Genomic DNA, 21,840 nt, shown 5'->3' with positions numbered 1-21,840 from the left:
AAGCCCTACTGCAGGAGTGGGTTTACTCTAAAAGCAGGCTCTCTTCTGCCTTCTGATGTTCTGACCCAACGTGGAAGCTCTGCCCACTCACTGGACACTTGACTTTGAACTTCCCAGCCTCCAGAACCACGAAAAAGAAACTTCTGTTCTCTCTACTATATACAGCTTCTGGTACTCTGTTATAGTAGCACGAGACAGAACTCCACTTCTCTCAATGTATTGTAGAAGTCGGGACATAAGAGAGGATGCTGAGGCCATCTTGGGGGGAAAAAGAACACAAGTGCAGTTAAATGCCATGACCTATGACCCTCAGGGTGACTGCGAGAATTAAATGTGCTGATATTCACATGCTCAGAGCAGGAAATGGGGCATGGTAGAAGTTCAATAAAGCTTGCTTCCTGATTTGATGTACCTTCTTCAGCTATTTTCATATCAAGCCTTCCCCGAAGTCCCAAGAAAGCCATGGCTATGTGGTCTGGAAACCTGGCAGCTTCTGTAGAAGCCTTGCTCTATGGCCTCCCTGCAAGTGGTATACCTTGTCTCACCCACCCTCAGTTCCTCCATGTTTTAGGGAACCCAGGCCAAGGCCAAGGAGGTATGCACCAGCCCCAGCCGTTAACCCCAGAGATTGAATTTGAAGGTTGAAGAGTTCAAACCCTGTGTAGTTCAGGAATGTTCCTGCACCCTAAAGAGTAACTGGAGAAATTGTTTGCATCAGCTTGTGATGACTTAACTCTTGGCAAGCCAGCAAACTGCCCCTCTTCCTGTTTCCAGAGGCCGTCCAAAGAAAAGAAACAGTTTGGGCTTTCTCAGCTCTGTGGTTGACTGTAGACCCTCACCCCAGGGTGAGGTCTGTGCTCCCAGGACGGGGGAGGAAACACTCACTGAGAACAACCCAGACTGTTTGGTTTTCTTGGGGCCAGCCAAGGGGGGCCTGGGAGTAAGCTTCAGAAACACTGCTGGGAGAGACTGTGAACCCTAACCCCAGGGTGTCCCTAACCCGAACCTTCCAAACAAATAGGACCAGGCTCCTCCGGACCCTGGCCCACCTCACCTGTCCTTTTCCACCTCTTGGTCTTAGTGCATACTCTGAGCCTCTGCCCTGGACCTCGGTCCTACCCAGGACCACACCTGAATTTAGAGGATGGAGCTCCGCCTTCATCTCACTGACCCCTCCTTGCAAACAGCAGCTCCAGTCACTGCCCTCACTCAATACAGGTTTGAATCTGTTGCTGAATTCTACACACAAGTTTCAGGGAATCTGTCCATAAAGAGTGGTGTCAGCACACTTTTGGGAGTGAGAGATGGTGCAGGCTGATAATGTCCCAGGACTGTTTGACTGAGACAAAGTAGTTTTGATCTGATGAATCCCTGACAGGTTTTCAGGAAGCCTGAAGTCACCAAAGCACACCACACAGTCACACTGTGTTAGCTACTGAATTCCCTGCTCTCTCTTCAGCGTTCCTCAAACATTGATTTATTGTATGTGTATGGGTATTTTGCCTGCATGAATGCCTGTGCCTCACCTACACCTCTGGTGCTCACAGAGGCCAGAGGAGGTCATTAAATGTCATTGGACTAGAGTTACAGACAGCTGTGAGTTGCCCCTGTAGGTGCTGGGAATTGACAGGTCCTCTGGAAAAGCAGCCAGTGCTCTTAACTACTGAGAGAGATCTCTAGCCCCTGTCTTTATTTTTGTCTACCTCTTTTTTCCACTCAAGCCTTTCTTTTTGAGAGAGGGTCTCACTGTGTAGTTTTGAAAGTCATTATGTAGATCAGGCTAGCCTTAAACTCATACAGATCCACCTGCCTCCACCTCCCAAGTGTTGTTAATTATTTAAAGTGTTATTGATTAGTTAGTGTGTGTGTGTGTGTGTGTGTGTGTGTGTGTGTGTGTGTGTGTGTGTTTGCCCTCATGCAACAGTGCATGGGTAGAGGTCAGAGGACACTTTCTGGGCGTGGGGACCCTGAATTCAGGTCACCAGGCTTGGCAGCAAGCACCTTACCCACTGAGTTACACTAGCAGCTTTAAATGCTCTCACCTTGTATCTTCTTGGCTTTTGGATATGATACCAGTGTCTGTTTTTCTGGTCTAGGTTAGCATTCTAGAAAATTCAACAAGCTAGGCCAAGTGACACAGCCTGCAGTCTCAATGACTATGGAGACTGAGGCAAGAGACAGAACATTCAAGGCCAGCCTGGGCTACAGAGTGAGTTAAAGGGCAGCCTGAGCAACTCAGTAAGAATTTGTCTCAAAGTGAAAAGTCAAGAGAGGGTAGAGGACACACACTGGTGGCAGAGTACTTGTCTGGCACATGGGAGGCCCTGGGTTTGATTACTACTCTGTCAAAAAAGTAAAGAGTTGAGAACAGGAAAGAAAAAGAAAAAGCAAAGAAGGGAGGATCTCTGTGCAAAATCCATTCTCTTGGAGGACTGTGCATGAGCACTTTCCTCAGGAGCTGCCCCCATGGGACACACAAGGCTGTGCAGATGGATGTGGGTCCCAATGTTGCCAGAGGTCATGATGGAGAGATTCTGATGCTTTCTTATGGAGATATCAGGTTGAGGGAATCTTCTCCAAAGTGTGGGGCATCCCTCAGTGCTATGGTGAAGAGCACTGAGTTTGCTTGCTACCTGTGGACAGGATGTTAGATAACAGAACAGAGTGATAACTCAATAATCCCTGTCAATCATCTCTCAATCGTCTGATCACACCTAGGAGGAAGTCTCCCTTGGGAACTGGCATGCCTTTAACATTCTCCATAATTATTAACATCTCACAATTATTCTCATTGGCTAATCTCAGCAGTTCTCAGCAGGCCACAGCATCAGTAATAGTACGGGACATATATACATATAGCCATATGTATACATATGTGAAATAAGCACATAACTATGCATAAATACATATGAAATGTTATGTTGCTGTGTGTGACGATGATGCTGCATTTCATAGTGAACAGAGGTGCCATATTTCTTTTTTTCTTTTACAGAGTCTCTGTGTAGCCCAGGTTGGCCTCTGATTTCAGATTTTCTTACCTTAGCCTCCTAAATTCTGAGATAACAATGGCATGCCAGCACACTGGGCTAGTCTGAGACACTTTTGTAACCCCTGGATTAATTGACCTTTTGTTCTCCACAAACCCTTCTTTAAGACAGAGTATCATAAATCCTAGATGGATGGTGGAAGATAACCTTGATCCTCCTGCCTCCATCTACTGGAACATTGAAATTACAAGCCTCACCCCCCCAAGCCTGGTTTATACAGTGCTGGGGATCAAGCCCAGAGCTTTGCACATGCTCGGTAAACAATCTAAGTACTGATCTACACCCCCAATCTAGCACAATGTTTCTCATTAAGTAAACTTATTGCAATAGTAAAATGAATTTATTTAAGAAATACTTAAAAACTGCAATAGGCATACACACATACAACTGAAAGCTCTGAGTGGTGACTGAAAGTTACTGAGTGGTTCTAGAGTTCTAGAGAGCATGAGACATGTATGACTCAGATGCTGAAGTCATACATCTAGAAAGTTCTGGAGCTAGGATTTGAACCCAAGTCCACCTGGGGGTGGAATCAGTTTTGTTTTCTATTTCACTAGCTTATCTTTTGGGAGACAGTGATGAATAAGGAGTGAGTGCGCAGCCACAGCTCCCCCGCCCCCTTTCTTTGTAACATCCCTGCTATAACTGTAATTCATTTTTATTTCCTTTGTAATTCCTGCATAAAGAAAAGAGTAAGCCCCTCCCCTCAAGATTACAGGACAAAGAAATAGGTGTGATATGTACTTTCCTTAACTTGAGGACCAAATAAATACCCAACAAGAAGCAAGCCACAGGAGAAAGTATTGGTTTTGGCTCGTTGTATGAGATGGTAGTCCATTATTGTGGGATAGAAAGCAGAAAGGTGGCTGGTGGCCATGATGTTGGAGCTTGAGGCTGATAGCTTGCATCTTGGTGGACCAGGAGCCAGCTCTGAGCTGTAAACTGCAAACCCTTATCCCCCAAGATCTACTTCCTTCAGAACTTTAGTACTTCCTCACAAAGGTTCTTAGACAACCTCAGTCCCAAATCAACATCAGGACCTGAGGACCAAAGGGTTCAAACACAGGAACGGGGGGGGGGCACTTCATATTTAAACCTAGCATTTGGTTAAATAGTAGAGGGATGGTTTGTGAGTTTCACTCCAAACTTCCATTGGAGAACATATTCATGATTATCCTGCGTGCAGGAAAGTATCTTGTCATCCACACTGCTTGAGTTTATTTGTGACAAGGTCTTACATAACTCAGTTTGGCCTCAAACTTATTATGTAGCTGAGAATGCCCTCGCATTCCTGATCCTCCTGTCTCTGCCTCTGGAGTGCTGGGGGATTCCAGGTGTGCATCCCCATGTCTGGTTTATGTGGTGCTGGGGATGGAACCCACAGCTTCCTGCATACTAGAGAATTTTCACCTGTCTAGGGAAATCAGAATGTGGTACTCAAGTCCTGTGTTGACCCTTCAACAGCTCTTTCTCTTGGGGTGCTATTAAAACTGGATGGCTTCTGATCATAACTTTATTTCAGCCTAAAGGAATTTTGCAATCATAATTTTAATTGTTCCCAACAGGCCAGCAATCTTAGTTACAAATTCCGTTTTCCCCAAAGGACAGTTGCTTCTGGGCGTAGTTTTCACATGAGGTCATCTTGCAGGGTAAGGAGTCTTCAGGCAGAGGGAACAGCAGGGCCAGCAGAGATCCCAAGACGAGGTGACCCTCAGCATCTGAGGAGCATCTTAGAGACAGAGGCACAAGACAGGGCAGGGTGGTGACAGAGGCAGGACAGGAGACATCATAGGTCATAGGCATCTCTTCTGTGGCAAAGCATTTATTCCGAAAAAGTCTGGAAGCAGCTAAAGGGCTCTGTGCAGAAGGAAAGCCTGTGCACCCTGTTTTCAGTCATCTAAAGAGTGGAGCTAAAAATGATGTGCTTTGAGTGTAAAATGTCCTTCACAGGCTCTTGTGTTTGGACAATCAGTCCCAGATTGGGACGCTGTTCTTGGAGATCATAGAATCTATAAGAGGTTCCGTCAGCTTGCAGATGTGGTCTCTGGGGGTGGCCTTTGAGAGGTACAGCCTGGCCCTGTTTCCAGACCAGTTCCTTGCTTACTGGTAGGCCATGATGTGAATATGCCTCAGCTGCAGGCTCTCTCTGTTGTGTTTTTCTGGCCATCAGGAACAGTGTCTGTTGAAATCAGGAACAGTGCCAAAATAAATCATACCTCCCTAAGATGATCCTATCTTCTCTTAACACCAAGAAAAGTGAGTGAATCATGGGCACGGAGAAGACCAAGGCAAAGCCACTTATACACGGTCACCTGGGCAACTATGCTGGGCAGCTAGAAGTGCTATGAAAGGGCCAGGGGTTAGTGACTGTGGGATGTGAGTGTGAGGCAAACGCTGTGGAACTAGAGGGCAGAGGCAGCATACTCGGCCGTGGGAGGAACTCACAGGGAGACCAAACAGTAGCTGAGGACTCACCTCCCAGCACCCATGTCTGGTGACTCATAAGGTCCTGGAACTCCAGCACCAGGAGATCTGATGCCATCTTCTGACTTTCTTGGGCACCTGTACACACACACACACACACACACACGTATGCGTGCTCGTGCATGTGTGTGTGTGTGTGTGTGTGTGTGTGAGAGAGAGAGAGAGAGAGAGAGAGAGAGAGAGAGAGAACCCAAGAGTCCGAGAGTCCACTTGCTTGTGGTCTCATTTCTTTGGATGCTCCCTAACTCTTTCCTATGTAGATATCTATGTAACTATGACATAGCTGCTCTATTTCCTTCGACTCATTTAGTCCAGACTAGCCTCAACTCACCATGTAGTCGAAGATGATCCCGAATTCCCGATCCTCTTGCTTGTATGGCCCATGTTTATGACGTCACACTCAGTTCATGCAGTACTGGGAATGGAACCCAGGCTTTGTGAATGTGGGCAAGCGCTTTGCCCACTGAGCCATATCCTCAGACACCGAACAACAAAGCCGGCCCTGCAGTCCAACATGGACAACTTGGGCACTTAGGTAACCGTGCAGCTTCCTTCCCCAGTGACAGACTCACACCCTCCATGTTCACTCCATTACATATGCTTGTTCCCACAGAAGTAGCTTCTGGGTCACAAGTTTTGACTTAACTGTGATGGCCTTTTGTGGCGATGGGTGAAACTAGCTAAGCTTTCCTGAAAACCCTTCCTTTGGGCTAGTTTATAAAGGAAAGAATTAACAAGTTTCTTTGTTTTTCTCTGTAACTGAGCCAAGCGTTGCTCACCCGTGCAGATGGGGCACGAGGTAGCATCCCAGTAGTGAGTTTTACACCTGCTGGCGGTTGTCCATCACAGATGCATGGATGTCTCCATCATCAATCACCCATTACCGCCTCAGGAGCTCTACTTCACCTCTTCTCTCTTTTCCTCGTCTTTGTTGCCTAACTGCTTCTCAGTTGCCATATTTTTGAGAGAGTATCAGCCTCACGCCTTCTTTGCTTTGCATGGAATCATGCAAATGATGGATGCTGAAATGCACATCTCAGAGGGAGCCTTCCTTCCTTTCTTTTATTTTTTTTCAATTGCTCTTTCAGTCTTTGCCCCCCTCCAAGCATACCATAGCCTCAATTGTTAGTATAATTGTATAAAAATGATGGAAAATAGAATCTAAACGATGAACTTGATGTATCTTTAAAAATCAGGTAGGAATTAATTTTTCAAAATAATTGTCTAGGGGTGGTTTGTTTTCACATGCTGTTTAAATATGTATTTTCCAGTGCATCATGGCTTGAAGGGATGGTTTAAAATTAGTGTGTAAAATAGTCTCTGAATAAATCATAAAACCAGAACTCTGGGTATAAAGTTTGTTGACTTTTTTTTTTTTTTTTTTTTTTTTGCTGCAAAATATCTCTTTGAAAATGAACTTCTACCATTACTTTTCCTGTTGCTATGCAAATCACCTACCCATGGTAGCTTAAGGACGGGGCTGTTTGGCCCACAGTATGAGGAATACAGACCATTTTGGTGGGGAAGGTGTACTAACAAGTGCTCAAGGCATCTGGTCACATTGTACCCACAGGCAAGGAAGGCACAGAGAGAAATGAATGTAGGAGTTTAGCTCTCTTTGCCTTTTTCACTCAGCCCACAAACCCAATGTGTGGGTGTGCACCGCCCACCTTCAGGGTGGGTCTTTTGTATGGCAACACTGCCTACATTCAGGGTGAGTATTCCCTAAGTAGGCAAACTTTGTGGAAAACGCCATTTATAGATATGCCCAGAGATGTGTTTCCATTGTCCCTATAAATCCCAACAAATTGACAAAAATAACTAGCACATCTACTTTCCTGATAAATCTTTTCTTCCTCTTTACTCTATGGCCAAAATAATTTTTTTTTTAAAAAGACACAGTCTTATGTATCCCGGGTTGGCCTTGAACTTACTAGGTAGTTAAGAACAACCTTAAACTCCTGATCCTCTGAATCTATTTCTCTGTCCCAGGATTACAGCCATGTAGCACCACACCTGACCTAAAATAGTTTTATCAAGAAGATAATTAAGACTTGGTTTTTAAAGCTGGATGGCTTTAAATGGCACACACCATTAATCCCAACTCTGGGCAAGCAGAGACAGGCAGATTGTGAGTTTGAGGCCAGTCTGGTCTATGGACAGCCAAGACTGCACAGAGAAATGTAGAATATTATTTTAAGATGTGTTATAGTTTTTTATGTCATGGAACATGATGTGAGGATGTGTTGCATTTGTTTATCTCTGCAAAGCTGTGTTGCTTTCCTTGTTTAAGACACCTGATTAGTCTAATAAATAGCTGAACGGCCAATAGCAAGGCAGGAGAAAGAAGAGGCAGGGCTGGCAGGCAGAGAGAATAAATAGGAGGAGAAATTTGGGAAGAGAAGATGGAGGAGCAGGAGTGAGTGGAGGAGGGAGGACATCAGGGGTCAGGCACCCAGCCACACAGCAAGCCACAGAGTAAGAAGGAAAGAACAGATAATAAAGAAGTAGGGAAAGCCCAGAAACAAAAGGTAGAAGGGGTAAGGCCTGGGCATCCATAAGTAAGAATAAACCTCTGTGTGTTCATTTGAGAGCTGGGTGATGAGCCCCCCAAAGTAAAGAGCAAAGAGTAAAATAAACAAATAACTACAGAGAAAGCCTGTCTTGAAACAAACAAAAGACATGGGTTTTAATGATTGCAACAAAGACATGCTGTTGCAGGAAGACACTGAGTAAGCCCTGGTGATCTCCACTCTCAACTTCTACTTCTATTGGCCATGATGGGTCCTTCCCCTGGAGGGCAGGTAGCACTTGAGTGGCTTTGGTAGTAGAACTTGGCAAAGGCAGTGGACAAGAACGCACTATCTGAGGGAGTGGGATGCCACTCAAGTGCCATACACAGGCTGAGTAGCCCCTACTGGAACAAATATGTTTTGAGTTTGTATTTGGAGCCTGGGGAGATGGCCCGTGCATAGAGTGCTTGCTGTGCAAGCACGAAGATATGACTTCCAATGCCCAGAACCCACAAAGAAACCACAGAACCCACAAAGAGCCAGATACAGTACCTTGCTCCTATGGCAATGACAGGATGGCGGGAGAATCCCCGGAAACTACTGAGCCAACTAGCCTTGAGTACACAGTGGCAAACAGGAGACCCTGCCTTAAACAAAGCAGAAGGATACTTGAGGCGGTCCTCTGACCTTCACACATGCTCACACTCGCAAATATGATGAACACACACAAGAGACTGGAACTGAGTAGTCTGCAAAGACATAAATGAGATCTCTTGGGGGTGGGACCCAAGTTTAGACATAGACTTCATCTGTCCCATACATGCAGGCTGACCGGAACCCCAGATGATACTTAAAATGAGTTTATGTGTGAAATAAAGTTTCTAAGCGTAAAATTTTCCACTGTGGTGACACACTGGCATCCAGAAGTCTCGGACCTGGAGGATTTGGAACTTGTGAGTTTTGGGGTTAGGAACAGCCAGCCTGTTTGGATGAAAAGTCTCATGTGGTTTTCCTCATGCCTCTGTATGACTGTTTTTCTAAGATAGACGACGTTACATTTCATGACTAAAGGGTTTGCATACTTAATTTATATGGCCATGTGTGAATTTGAAACATAAAATAGTACCGAGTTTTAATATAGTAAATACATCCATCTTTTTTTTTTTTTTAAACTGAGCCTTCCCTTTAAAAGTCTGAACAGCTTTATGTATGTTCCATTACTTTGAGCAGAGTCATCCCCTCATCATCCCAGGCTTTACTGGTTTCTGGCAATCTTCTCTTTGTTTTTCAATCTTCAGTTTCAAAAGAACATGTCAGTCTGGCTTGGGGGTTGCCTTTGCTGGGAAAGTGCTTCCCTTGCAAATATAGGCTCTCCATAGCCCATGGGGGCAGGGAAATGCCAGGCATTCTGGCACAGTGGCACACACTGTTAATCCCAGTGCTCAGAAGACAAATGCAGGAGGATATGGTCTACCGACAAGTTTCACAGCAGCCTGGACTGCATAATAAGAGCTCCTTTGAAAAAGACTCCCTGTGTGGGGTCCCTGATACTCTCTCACTGAGGAGATGGAAACAGGGTGGTCTCTGGGTTCTCTGGTCAGCCTGTGTAGCTTGAGTTCCACATCAGTGAGAGACTCTACCTCAGAGAGAGAGAGAGAGAGAGAGAGAGAGAGAGAGAGAGAGAGAGAGAGAGAGAGAGAGAAAGAGAGAGAGAGATGAACAATGTCTGAGACATGACATCTAAGGTCCTCTGGTTTTATATTCTCACCCATGTGCATGCCATGTATCGACATATACATGCGGATGGACATGTGCACAGTGTGTGTGTGTGTTACAAGTACTTTTCCTGACAGTCTGGTCCCACAGTGGCGTCAGCCCCAAATAACACAAAGAGACGCTGTATTAATTATGAATCTGTTGGCTAGTTACTAGTATTTCTTATTGGCTAGCTGTCTTAAATATTAACCCATTTCTATTAATCTAAGTGTTTCCACGTGGTCTTATCTTACTGGAGAGAGGGTCCAGACCTCTTCTCTCAAGTCCTACATCCTGACTCTCCTCTCCTACATCTCCCAGAATTCTCCTTGTCTCCTAGTCCTGCCTATCTTGCCTTCCTATCTGCCATCGTGTGTGTGTGTGTGTGTGTGTGTGTGTGTGTGTGTGTGTGTGTGTGACTTTTAAGCAGTGTTCCTTTTATGCTGTTGACTTTTCTATTTCACAGTTTATTTACTTTATACTTTTAGCTCTCTCTATATTGTATAGGGTTGTCATAGAAATTCTTAAACGTGGTCATAATGATTACATTTGCCTGTTTTATTTTTTCACAAGTGCTTCTGTACTGTCTCTTGTCTCTTAGTTTGGTTTCTGATTTTTGTCATCTTCAGACAGCCTTATACCTCTCATCTGATGGGGTCTGCCCTCTTCATTGTGTGTTTTGCTTTTTCTGTCTGAGTGATTCTTACTTGATTGGCGCTGTGACACAGCTGTGGGGTGTAACCAAGCCTTCCCTGTGTGGAGGCCCACAGAAGTGGTTCCATTCCATCTAAGGTTCTTGCTCCTTCAAGATTAAACAACAGGATGTTTGGCCAAAGGTGTGGCTCCTGGATGTCTTGACTAATAACAGAATGTTTGGCTTAAGCTGTGGTCTCTTGATATGTTGGGTATTAAGGAGGTAATTATGTTTGTTTGTTCCTTGTATCATGGTAAGGAAGTCTTTTGCCTCCCCCCACCTTTTGATTGGGCTATATAAGAACTTTGATAATAAACTTGGGGCTGATCACAACTCTATCTTATGTTTCTTTTCTATTTCTTTCCTCAATCCTTACTCCTTCTTTTAAGGACAGATGGACAAGTCTGCTGGACCAGACATCCGGGGTCTCATGAGCCTCCTGACTCCACCTTCCCAGGACTAGGATTACAAGTGTGAGGCACCATGACCAAACTATTGTCCTTTCTTTTCACGTGTACTATTTTTACTTTTAAAATTACCATCGTGTGTGTGTGTGTGTGTGTGTGTGTGTGTGTGTGTGTGTGATGGTGTGTGTGTGGAGTTTGTAGAATCAGTTCTCTCCTTCCAACACAGAGCTCTAAGCCAGGTCATCAGGCCTGAGGACAAGTGCACCTTTTACCCTCTGTGTAATTTGTATCTATGACTCAAGGCAGGTAAGAATTAACCCTTCTCACGGAGCAATGATTGTTCAATATTATAAATTAATCCACATTTTTCCTACAGGGAGAAAAATTTGCATAAATCTCCTTTTGCACCTGGATTCCTGACCAGTTGCCTTGGTCTAGTCTGCCTTTCTGCCAGCACTGTCTCACTTTATCACCACAGCTTAGCTGACAGCATCGACGCCTGGCAAGGACCCGGTACTCACCTTCAAGATGTCCTTTGCAACCCCCTCCTTCTTCAAAGAAGTTATAGAACTGATGGGGGATGTCCTTCTGTATATGTGTTTCTCTTGTTGGTTGATGAATAAACACTGATTGGCCAGTAGCCAGACAGGAAGTACAGGCGGGACTACCAGGCGAGGAGAATGCTGGGAGGAGGAAGACAGAGAAGAGTCTCCAGAGGGAGATGATGCCATGTAGCTGTTGGGAAGATAGGATGTCAGATGTTCTCTGGTAAGATAAGCCCACGTAGAAATGCATAGATTAGTAGTGGCATAACAGAACCTTCCTAGTTATGGGTTAACAATTAAGAGAGAGCTAGCCAGTAAGGAGCTTGGACCATTGACTAAACGGCTTATACTTAATATAAGTCTCTGTGTGTTTATTTGGGGCTAAACAGCTGTGGGAAAGAAACTCCATCTACATAGCATCGACTTACCACTGTCAAAATTTCCCTTTTCAGGCCAGCAAGATGGCACAGCTGATAAAAGCACTTGCCACCAGATGCTAATTCCAGAAAGTTGTCCTCTGACCTCTACACATGAGCTTTGGCATGTGTGCTCCCAGGAAAAATAAATTCATTAAACAAATAGATAAAACCAAAAATTCCTCTTTGCCCCTTCCTATGCCCTCCCCCCGTCTTTGGTGAAAGAACAGGACACAATGGTCTGGGACAGCATCCCTGTATCCCAGAGGGAGAAAAGGCTTCTCCATGGTAGAGGAAGGAGACCAACCTGGCCTCAGATGCTGCAGGTCCAGCTGGTATGGGGTATCTGGGTGAGGTGCTGCCCAGCTCTGAGTAAGCACTTGCCTGTCTTTAGCCTGTTGGAGGATGAAAGCTCTTAAGTTATTCACCAAGTGCAAGCAGGGCAGATACAGTTTGTGTGCAACTAACAGGGAGCTGGGCAGCAAGAAGGGTGAACCCAGTTGTTGGTAAAGGAATAAGATGCCCACTTTTGTAAATATATGAGGAGAGGATTGGTGTTGGAGCAAGAGGTATAAGCCAGGAGGGCTTCATGGGCATGCCCACTGTGCCATTGCAGAACCTACTACTCAAAGGGACCCTGAACATGGGTGGATTGCCAGATTGCAACCCTTGGCAGTTTTGTCTTTAAATCTGAATTTCAGGAGCCCAGTCCAATGGGATAGTGGAGCATGAATAAAGACTTGGAGCTCAGGAGTGGCCCAGTGTCTCACCTTCCCATCTCCCTGGGATGGAGGCTAAAGCTCCATCCTACTACTGGACCTGCCTGGCTTCACTGACAGCAGCAATCATTTCTCTGCCACCCTCTGCCCAAAGCTCATCCTGTGCACCTGACATTCATGTACCTGGTGCATAGAGCCTCACAGGCTGAAACCATGCTGTGGGTTGACAAGTGGGCTGGAAAAGAGGAGACTCTTGGCTTCACTTTTTTGCTTGTCAGGGGCACCACCATTAGGGGACAGTGACAGAAGAGAGGACAGACAGCAGATGGATCACACTCCTCTGAGCCACAGGCTAAAACCCTGGGCACCCCTGAGACTCTGCACCATCATTTGAGCTTTCCATGCAGAGGAAGAGCCTGTGACAAATCCAGAGAGAGGGGAGGAGGGCACTCTCTGTTTTATCTTTGCAACAAGAATCCCAAGCTCCTGCTTCATACTAGGCTCTCAAACTACTCAGACAGCCTAGAAGGAACTTAGTTTTACCTCTTGCTCCAACACCAATCCTCTCCTCGTGTAGATGGATAGAATGATGAATAAGTGTATATATAGATGGATAGATGCATATATAGATGTTTGTATGGATAGATGGATGGATAGATAGATAGATAGATAGATAGATAGATAGATAGATAGATATGTGGTTGAATAATGGGATGGATGGATGGGTGGGTGGGTGGATGGATAGATGGATGGACACACAGATACATAGATGGGTGGATGGGTGGATGGGTGGATAGGTAGATGGATATGTGTATGAATGGATGGATGGACACATCAACATAAATGGATAGATGATAGATAGACAAATGGATGAATATGCACATACATGGGTGGATTGATCGCTGGCTGGCAGGTGAATGGATGGATTCACAGATGAATAGATATATGGATAGATAGATGATACATGGATGGATGGGTAGATGGATAGATAGACATGTAGATAAATGGATGAATAAATGAGGGATGGAAGAAAGAATGATTAAATGCATGAATAAATTAATAAGTGAAATGATAATTGGATGGATAGACAGATTTAAAGATATACAGATGGCTAGATGGATGGACAAGCATAGGCTGATAAATGAGTAGATAACTGGAGTATGTACAGGTGTCTGTTTGTCTTATGTATGCAGATCTGTCTATCCAGAGGACAGGAAAGCAGTGATGTCAGAGCCACCACAGACTTCCTCAGGTGCAGGTCTTGTCTTCCAAAACCACTTTCCTTTCAAAGAATCAGGCTTTTAGTTCCAGTGCTGTGGAGGAGAAAGGGAATGTCAGAAATGGACAGAAAGGAAGGAACTGCTCAGAGAATGACAGGGCTGTGCCAAGGGGACATAGAAGCCATCATGAAGATGCTCTCTGGCACATGGGGCAACAAGCCAGACATTGAAAAAGTAGTGTAGTTGGGTTGGGGAGACAGCTCAGCAGTTATGAACACCTGGTGATCTTACACAGGTTGGGTTTAATTTCTAGAACCCATGTCAGGCTTTTCACAGCCACTTGTATATCGAGCTCCAAGGGATCTGATGCTCTCTTCTGGCCTCTGCAGGCCCTGCACACACATGGTACATATATAGATCACGTAGGCACACACACGTAAAATAAATAATTCTTTAAAAATGAGTATAGTAAGGGTTTCTAGCCGTCAGCTAAAAGTATCAATGAGGTTGTTAATTGGAACTGGCTGGGGAAGCAGGGGCCCACCTAGCCTCAAAGCCTCCACTCACAGAAGCCTTATTAACTACCAAGGCAAGGAGGTAACTTGATCATGGGGAAGCCTGGCAGACACCACCTTCAATTAGGATCAGAGTCAATGTCACTCTGAAGGGGACAAATTAAAAACACGTGCCGAGAGGAGCCCACTGCAGACTCCGTAGTGTTCTTACTGAAGATTCCTGCCTTAACCCAATCCCAAGAGAATGTCAGGTCATCTAAACAGGGATATGCCACAGACTTGGGCCTGTCAGAATCTCAGCATGCCCAGCATCATACATACACATGTTCAACATGTATTTTCCTGTTTAAACAAACATTTTATATGTGAATATGTTTTGTGTGTATGTATGTGTGGTGACTCACACCTGTAATCTCTCAGCTCTCAGTGGAGGCAGGATCGCTACAAGTGCCAAGCCAGCCTGGGCTCGGAGTAAGACATTGTCTCAAAAAAACAAACAAACAAACAAAAAAAAAAACAAAATAGGGAACAAAATTGGAATGGGGCTGGAGAGATGACTTGGTAGTTAAGGACATCTGTCATTCTTGCAAAGTCTGGGGCGTGGTTCTAAGCACCCACATGATGTCTCACAACTATTTTTAACTACAACTCCAAGGATCCAACTCCCTCTTCAGTCCATGCAGATGCTGTGCATACGAACACAAAGCCAACACACTCACTAAATAAATAAATAAACAAGCAAGTAATTGAACAAACAAACAAATGTTAAAAAATAAAAAAGACCCTCACAGGACCACAGAAATAGGGCTGATGAGATGATGTCTCAGCAGGTAAAAGTGCTTGCCTCCAAACCTGATGGTCCAACTGGTGGTGAAAGGAAGAAAGGCAGAACTGGGAAAGGTCCAAGTGGGAAAGTCAGAAAGGCAGGGCCAAACCAATTCCTAAAAGTTGTCCTTTGACCTCCAAAGGTGTGTGCTAGAGAGCATGAGCACAAACACACACACACACACATACACACACACACACACATACACACACACACACACACACACACAGAGAGAGAGAGAGAGAGAGAGAGAGAGGCATACACAGGCACACACATTCAATGCATGTCAAGAAAATAATTTAATAAAAAACTGAAGTTTCCTTTTAAAAATGCAAGCTTTTTCATATCTGCAAAGGTGTAATTCTTTCAGACATTTTTTCTGGATATACATGAGTTCATGTGTGCATCTGTGTTCTCTTTGGAATACACAAGCACTGACACTCATATCATTCCCCAATGTCTATAGATTACCTCCCCTTGCCTGCCCCGGCATGGGGGTTTCCTTTGCACTCCAACATGTGGGTTTGGGGCATCTGGCCACATCCGTTGGATGGTCATGCATCTTGTTTCCCATTTGGTCTACAACAGTGACCATGCTCCCCGGAGAGGTTCTCTGAGTCCCCAGAAGGATCTGGAAAGTAGAACTAGTGGGTTGTATTTTATTTGTTTTGCTCATGGTGTTAGGGATGGAACCCAGGGCCTCCTGCATGCTAGTCAAACACTGCTGCTGAACCACAGCCCCACCCACACATTATGTTTTGAGAAAGTATTTTCTAATTTCCTGGTTAGTGGCCCTCAACGATTTGCACTTACAAGGAATATTGGCATATTATGAGAGAATTCACAGTGTACAAAACTCAATATCCTGATGACTCAGTGATTAGTGAGGCTGAGATCAGCTCTACTCAATCTCCTTCCCACTTAGTGATGGGATGCTCAGTACCCAATACCTAAACACAGTCTTTCCCCCCAAAGACTGCTGCAGGTAGATATGGCTGTCATGAAGTCCCAGTCAACAGGATTTTTAGCAGAGATGACATGTTCAACTTCTGCACAGATCCTTTAAGCAAAGGATGCCCCACAGTTCCTTTATTTCCTTCTGTCTAGAAGAGAGATGTGATGGCTGGAGTTACAGCAACCATTCTAGATAGACTACACGGTAAAAGTCCTTTTTGAGAATGGCATTGTAACACAACATGAGGACCCAGGATACAGATGGTTGTGAGGCCTCAAAACAGCTACCTACTGCTTTTTCAGAAACTATCACAGGAAAGTCACTTTTCAAAAAATGTCACACTGTCACAGCAGCCGGATGGAGACACTATGTGACAAGAGTGGTCACTGAGTGTTGAGAGACAAGGCTTGGAAGTGGCAGTAGCCCTTTACATTGGGAAGATGGTGGAGATTTCTAAGGAGTAGCTGCCTGTCTCACAGACTGTGGTGGTTTGAGTACAAATGTTTGAGTGCTTGGCACATAAGGAGTGGCACTATTAGGAGGTGTGGCCTAGTTAGAGGAAGTATGTCACTGTGGAGGTGGGCTTTGAGGTCTTACAAGCTCAAATCTGGCCAGTGTGATACAGCTCACTTCCTGTTACCTTTGGATCTATATATAGAGCTCTCAGCTACCTCTCTGCCACCATGCCTGCCTGTGCATTGTCATGCTTCCTGCCACGATGATAATGAACTAAACCTCTGAATGGTAGCCAGCTTCAATTAAATGTTTTTCCTTATAAGCGTTTCCATGGTCATGGGGCCTCTTCACAGTGACAGAAACCATACCTAAGACACATGGCAGGACCACTGTTTCTCTATTAAGGGTGTGATGCTAATCTTGGTTGTCAGCTTGACACCGCTAGCAAGAGGGAACCTTGGTTGAGGAATTGACTCCATCAGTTTGACCTGTGGTCATGTCTGTGAGACATTTTCTTGATTGCTAATTAATATGAAAGGTTCTAGTCCACCATGGGCGGAGCCATCCCTAGGCATGTGAGCCTGGGCTGTATTTCAAACAAGCCAGAGGGAGCAAGCCTGTGAAGATGTTCCATGGTATTCCCCTAGGTTCCTGCCTCCAGGTGCCTGCTTGAGTTCCTGCCTTGGCTTCCCTGGAAGGCTGATGGTGACCTATACGCTAAATAAACCGTTTCCTCCCCAAGTTGCTTTTGGCTAGTGTTTCATCACAGCCACTGAAAACAAATCAGGGCAGAGAGGTGGGCAGGGGCTCCTGTCCTGCCTACGGAACCAGCAGGGACAAAAAAGCTTTCAAAACCAGCTGGGATGGGCAGGCCCAGTATTTGCTGAGATTTCTCCATTTTGAAAAATTAAATGACTCAGTACTTTAAATTTTTCCTAAGTTCCACACTGTTGTGACATGAAAAGAACCTTCCTGTGTGTGTGGCTAATTCCTCCATGGCAGTAGCCCAAGGAGGGGGCAGGCGGGATGGAGGTTCTGTGACTTGTTCTAGTTCCTGCTGTACTGCCCCATCTGCCCGTGAGTGGTAACATCCCCACAATCTTTTTTACACATTGAGGGGTTTGGGTTTTCGTTCTTTTAGGTTTCAATTTCAAATCTACTGTTGTGTTTGTAAATAACTAACTACAGCTCCCATGAGAGGCTATGGAAATGTCAAGTGTGCAAGGGTGAGGACTGAGTTCAGTTCCTTGCACACTTATAAAGTATGTGTGCATACCCATGCATGTGCACAAAGGCCAGGGGAGGACATGTAGTGTCTTCCTCTATGGCCCTCCTTCTTAGTTCCTAAGACAGAGTCTTTTACTCAACCTAGAGTGTTGTCAGCTGCCAGCAAACCTCCAGAATCCTCTTATCTCTACCCTCCACAATATTGGGGAAGGAGCCCTGGGCATTAACCACCTTTTAATGTTCCTTTAGTACCAATACAAAGATCGTTTGGTGAGGACATACTCAAACCCTATCAAGAGTCCCCAGTAAAGCACAGACTAGCATGTGAACATGGAACGTTAATTAATTAGTTAACTAACAAAACTCACAGCCTTCTGATCAATGGACGACCACTGAAGTTATCAACAGACTGTTGTTTGCATGTAGCAACCTAGCCTCACATCCAAATGTGACCCCATCTTCTCTCACTGGCAGTAATGATGTTATTTTTCCTTCCTGCTGCTTTGAGAGGAATACTGAATCAAGTTTAGGGGCAACCAGCATCAATGCATGTGATTATTGCAGGAAGCTGTGCCTTGTGCAGTTGGGTGTCTGTCAGAAGTGGAGCTCTCTGTTGGCTGCTCACTGGAGAGCTGTCTAAATGAAGTCTGATTCTTGGGTTAGGGAAAATATGAGCCCCACTCACCCCACCTTCTGTGAGTGCAAATTACAGTGCCCACGTACAGGTGGCAAGACAGCCTCGGGTATTGGCCTTCCCCTCCACCATGTCTGAAATGGCCTCTCCTGGTTTGTCGTTGTGTTCCCTGAGGCTGGCTGGACCCTGAGTGTCCAGAGATTTTTCTTTCCCGCCCCCAATTTCATATAGGACCACTGGATTTACAGATGGGAGCTCCCATGTTTGGTTTTATGTGGGTTTTGGGGATCTAAATTCAGGCCCTCACACTTGTACATCAGGCACTTTTGCATGGGGGCATCTCCACACACCTTTTTTTTTCCTGGTGTGAAAATATTTGTGAGTCCCAGATGTCTGTAACAAGCCCCCATGCTGCAGTCTGTTTCCACATCTGTAAGAACCCCTGGGTCACCTCCCTTTATTAGTAGCAGTCAAAGGCCTGATTTTCCAAGCAGCTTGGTTTGTGGTTGTCTTCCACACGTGAAAGGCTTTGAAAAGACTAATTTTCAGTTTTGATACAGATTTTGGAGGTATGGGAGATCCTTCACATCTTCACAATTCCCACAGGGGAAGGAGATGACACAGGAACATCTTTGCACACTTGCTTTTAAATCAGAGAAATGCAGATGTAACTGATCACATTTTCCTGTTTGCATTGGCCGCCAGGAAGCTCACATTAAATTCTCAGTTCACCCCTCGAGTGCCCAAACCCAGTTCACATCTGTGTGCAAGCCTCATCCTTGACTTTCTTTCCTTCTCAGGGTTTCCCTGTAATCTTGCATTCTTTATTCTATCACCATTCCATTACGACTGCCCTGAATCCTTTTTGAAAAGAGCTAAAGTCTATGAAAACACTGAAAAATGTCTTCACAGAAGATATCTTGTGAGTAGGAAAGAAATGGTGTGGAAAGGAATTATTTTGCATCAAGAGTACATGTATGTGTTGGAAGATGAGTATGTGTATAGGATATGAAGTGTATACGTGTGTGTGTTGCACATGTGTGTAAGATGTGTATGGTGTAGGATACTGGGTGCACATGTGTGTGTAGGACGTGTACATCATGGGATATGGAGTGCACACATGTGTGTAGGATGTGTACACTGTGGGATATTGAGCACATATGTGTGTGTAGGATGTGTATGGTGTGGGATATTGAGTGCACATGTGTGTAGGATGTGTACACTGTGGGATATTGAGCACATATGTGTGTGTAGGATGTGTATGGTGTAGGATACTGGGTGCACATGTGTGTGTAGGACGTGTACATCATGGGATATGGAGTGCACACATGTGTGTAGGATGTGTACACTGTGGGATATTGAGCACATATGTGTGTGTAGGATGTGTATGGTATGGGATATGGGATGCACATGTGTATAGGATGTATATGTGTGTAGGATATGGTGTGGAATTCATGGTTTTCAAGGTCCATCTGTTCTCCTATGTATATTGACTAGGAAGATGAGGGAACATTGCTCCAAGGTGGATGTGTAAGGCACTAATTCCTGAAGAACCTGCCCGATGGCCTGGCACTCTCACTTTAAAAACTGAGGCCAAGGGCTCAAGGGATGACTTCTAGTGGCAGCTTCTCAAAGACTAGGATTCCCTCTCTGCTGATTGTAGAAATGACCCAGGAAGCTTTGGGAAGTGCTAGTCCCCAGCCCTGTCCCAAGAGCCTGAAGACACTAATGAGCACCATCCTGAGATCTGAGGGCTACTGCCCTGGAAGAAGGAGAAAGGAAGGTAGTAAACACCTGTCTCCCACCTATATCTCAGGGCATCAGGCTGGTGAGGCTGCAGGAGGTAATGGACCAGTTCTGGTGTCAGAGTCAATATTAATTCTCACTGAGTTATGAGATGTCCAAGACTTCCTCACAGTCCACAGGAAATAAAACATTTCATATCCCGGTCCTCTGTGTGTGTGTTTTATATGTGAGTATACAGTATATGTGTATATTTATATAATATATATGTGTGTGTATAGTATATGTGTACATTGTGTATGTGTATATATGTTTATATGGTGTATCTGTATATATATCATTGTGTGCACATGTGCATGAGTGTATAGTATATGTGTATATATCATTTACATGTGCATTGTGTATGTGTGTACAGATATGTGTGTATGTATATGTGTGTTTATATAGTATATTTATGTATATAGCATGTATGCGCATGTACACAGTATATGTATGCATGTGTATATGTATATGTATGTAAAAATATGTGTGTATATAGATGTGTCTACATATGTATATATGGTATATGTGTGAATGTGTATGAACATGTGTATATAGTACATATGTATTCAATATATGCATGTATATATAGCATGTGTATATGTGTGTATATAGTGTATGATGTGTATATGGTATATGTGCATGTATGTGTATATATATATATATATGTATGTGTATATTGTAGCACTTCAGCATATGCAAGTGATTGGTAAAATGGCATAATATTTGCATAGAGTCTCTGCATCGCCTTATGCACTGTGAACTTTAGATTATTTGGGCACCTAATGTGATCAGGGGTGATTAAAATACTTGCTGTGACATATTTCTTGGGGAATAATGACAAGAAAAAGTGTCTAAGATGAGGCTGGGTCTGGTGTATGTGAGCGTGTATGTATGCCAGAGTTCAATGTCGAGGGACACATTCATCACACTCTACCTTGTTTTTTTTTTTTATCTCTCACTGAACCTGGAGCTTGTTGGATAGGCCAGGCTGGCTGACTGGTGAGCCTCAGGCGTTCTCCGTCTCTGCCTCCCCAGCTCTGGGATTATAGACATGAGCTACCCATGGTACCCAACTATTTATGTGGATGCTGAGGATGCAAACTCGAGTCCTGATGCTTGAAGGGCAAACACTTTACCAGCTGAGCCACTCTCCCCACCCCAGCCCTTCATCCTCGGTTTGTGTTTGCTGTTTAGAAGAAAAAGTGAGGTTTGGGGGCAAGACAAAGCCCTGTTAAGGGACTCTGAAACTCTCAAGTGAGAGCACCCTTGTGCTTCCTGAGATGACCCCAAAGGGAACAAAATGCCCAGAGCGGTAGGTAATATGTGGAGCATGGCTGGTGGCAGACACAGCCTTGGTGGGAAGTGTCTTAGCGGTGTGCGTGGACTGCCTCCTCACAGTGACAATACAAAGCAAGTCTCAGATCTCCGAGCTCTAGATGAGAAAAACCAAGACCTAGGGCAGATTTCCCTTATGTCTCTAAAGGGCAGAGGGTCATTGTGACACCTAGAGATGCCTGGTCTGTCCTCACCAAGTGGGGACACCCATGCCAGCTGGAGGCATTTGCTCTGCTATTGTTTGTGTGAGGGGAAAAAAAGAAAGATAGGGCTGGAGATGTGGCCAGGAATGCCACAGCCTGACCCA

The sequence above is a fragment of the Phodopus roborovskii genome, unplaced genomic scaffold (assembly GCF_943737965.1).
Source record: "Phodopus roborovskii unplaced genomic scaffold, PHOROB, whole genome shotgun sequence".
In the NCBI taxonomy this organism is placed as follows: Eukaryota; Metazoa; Chordata; class Mammalia; order Rodentia; family Cricetidae; genus Phodopus; species Phodopus roborovskii.
This window is presented reverse-complemented; position numbering follows the sequence as displayed.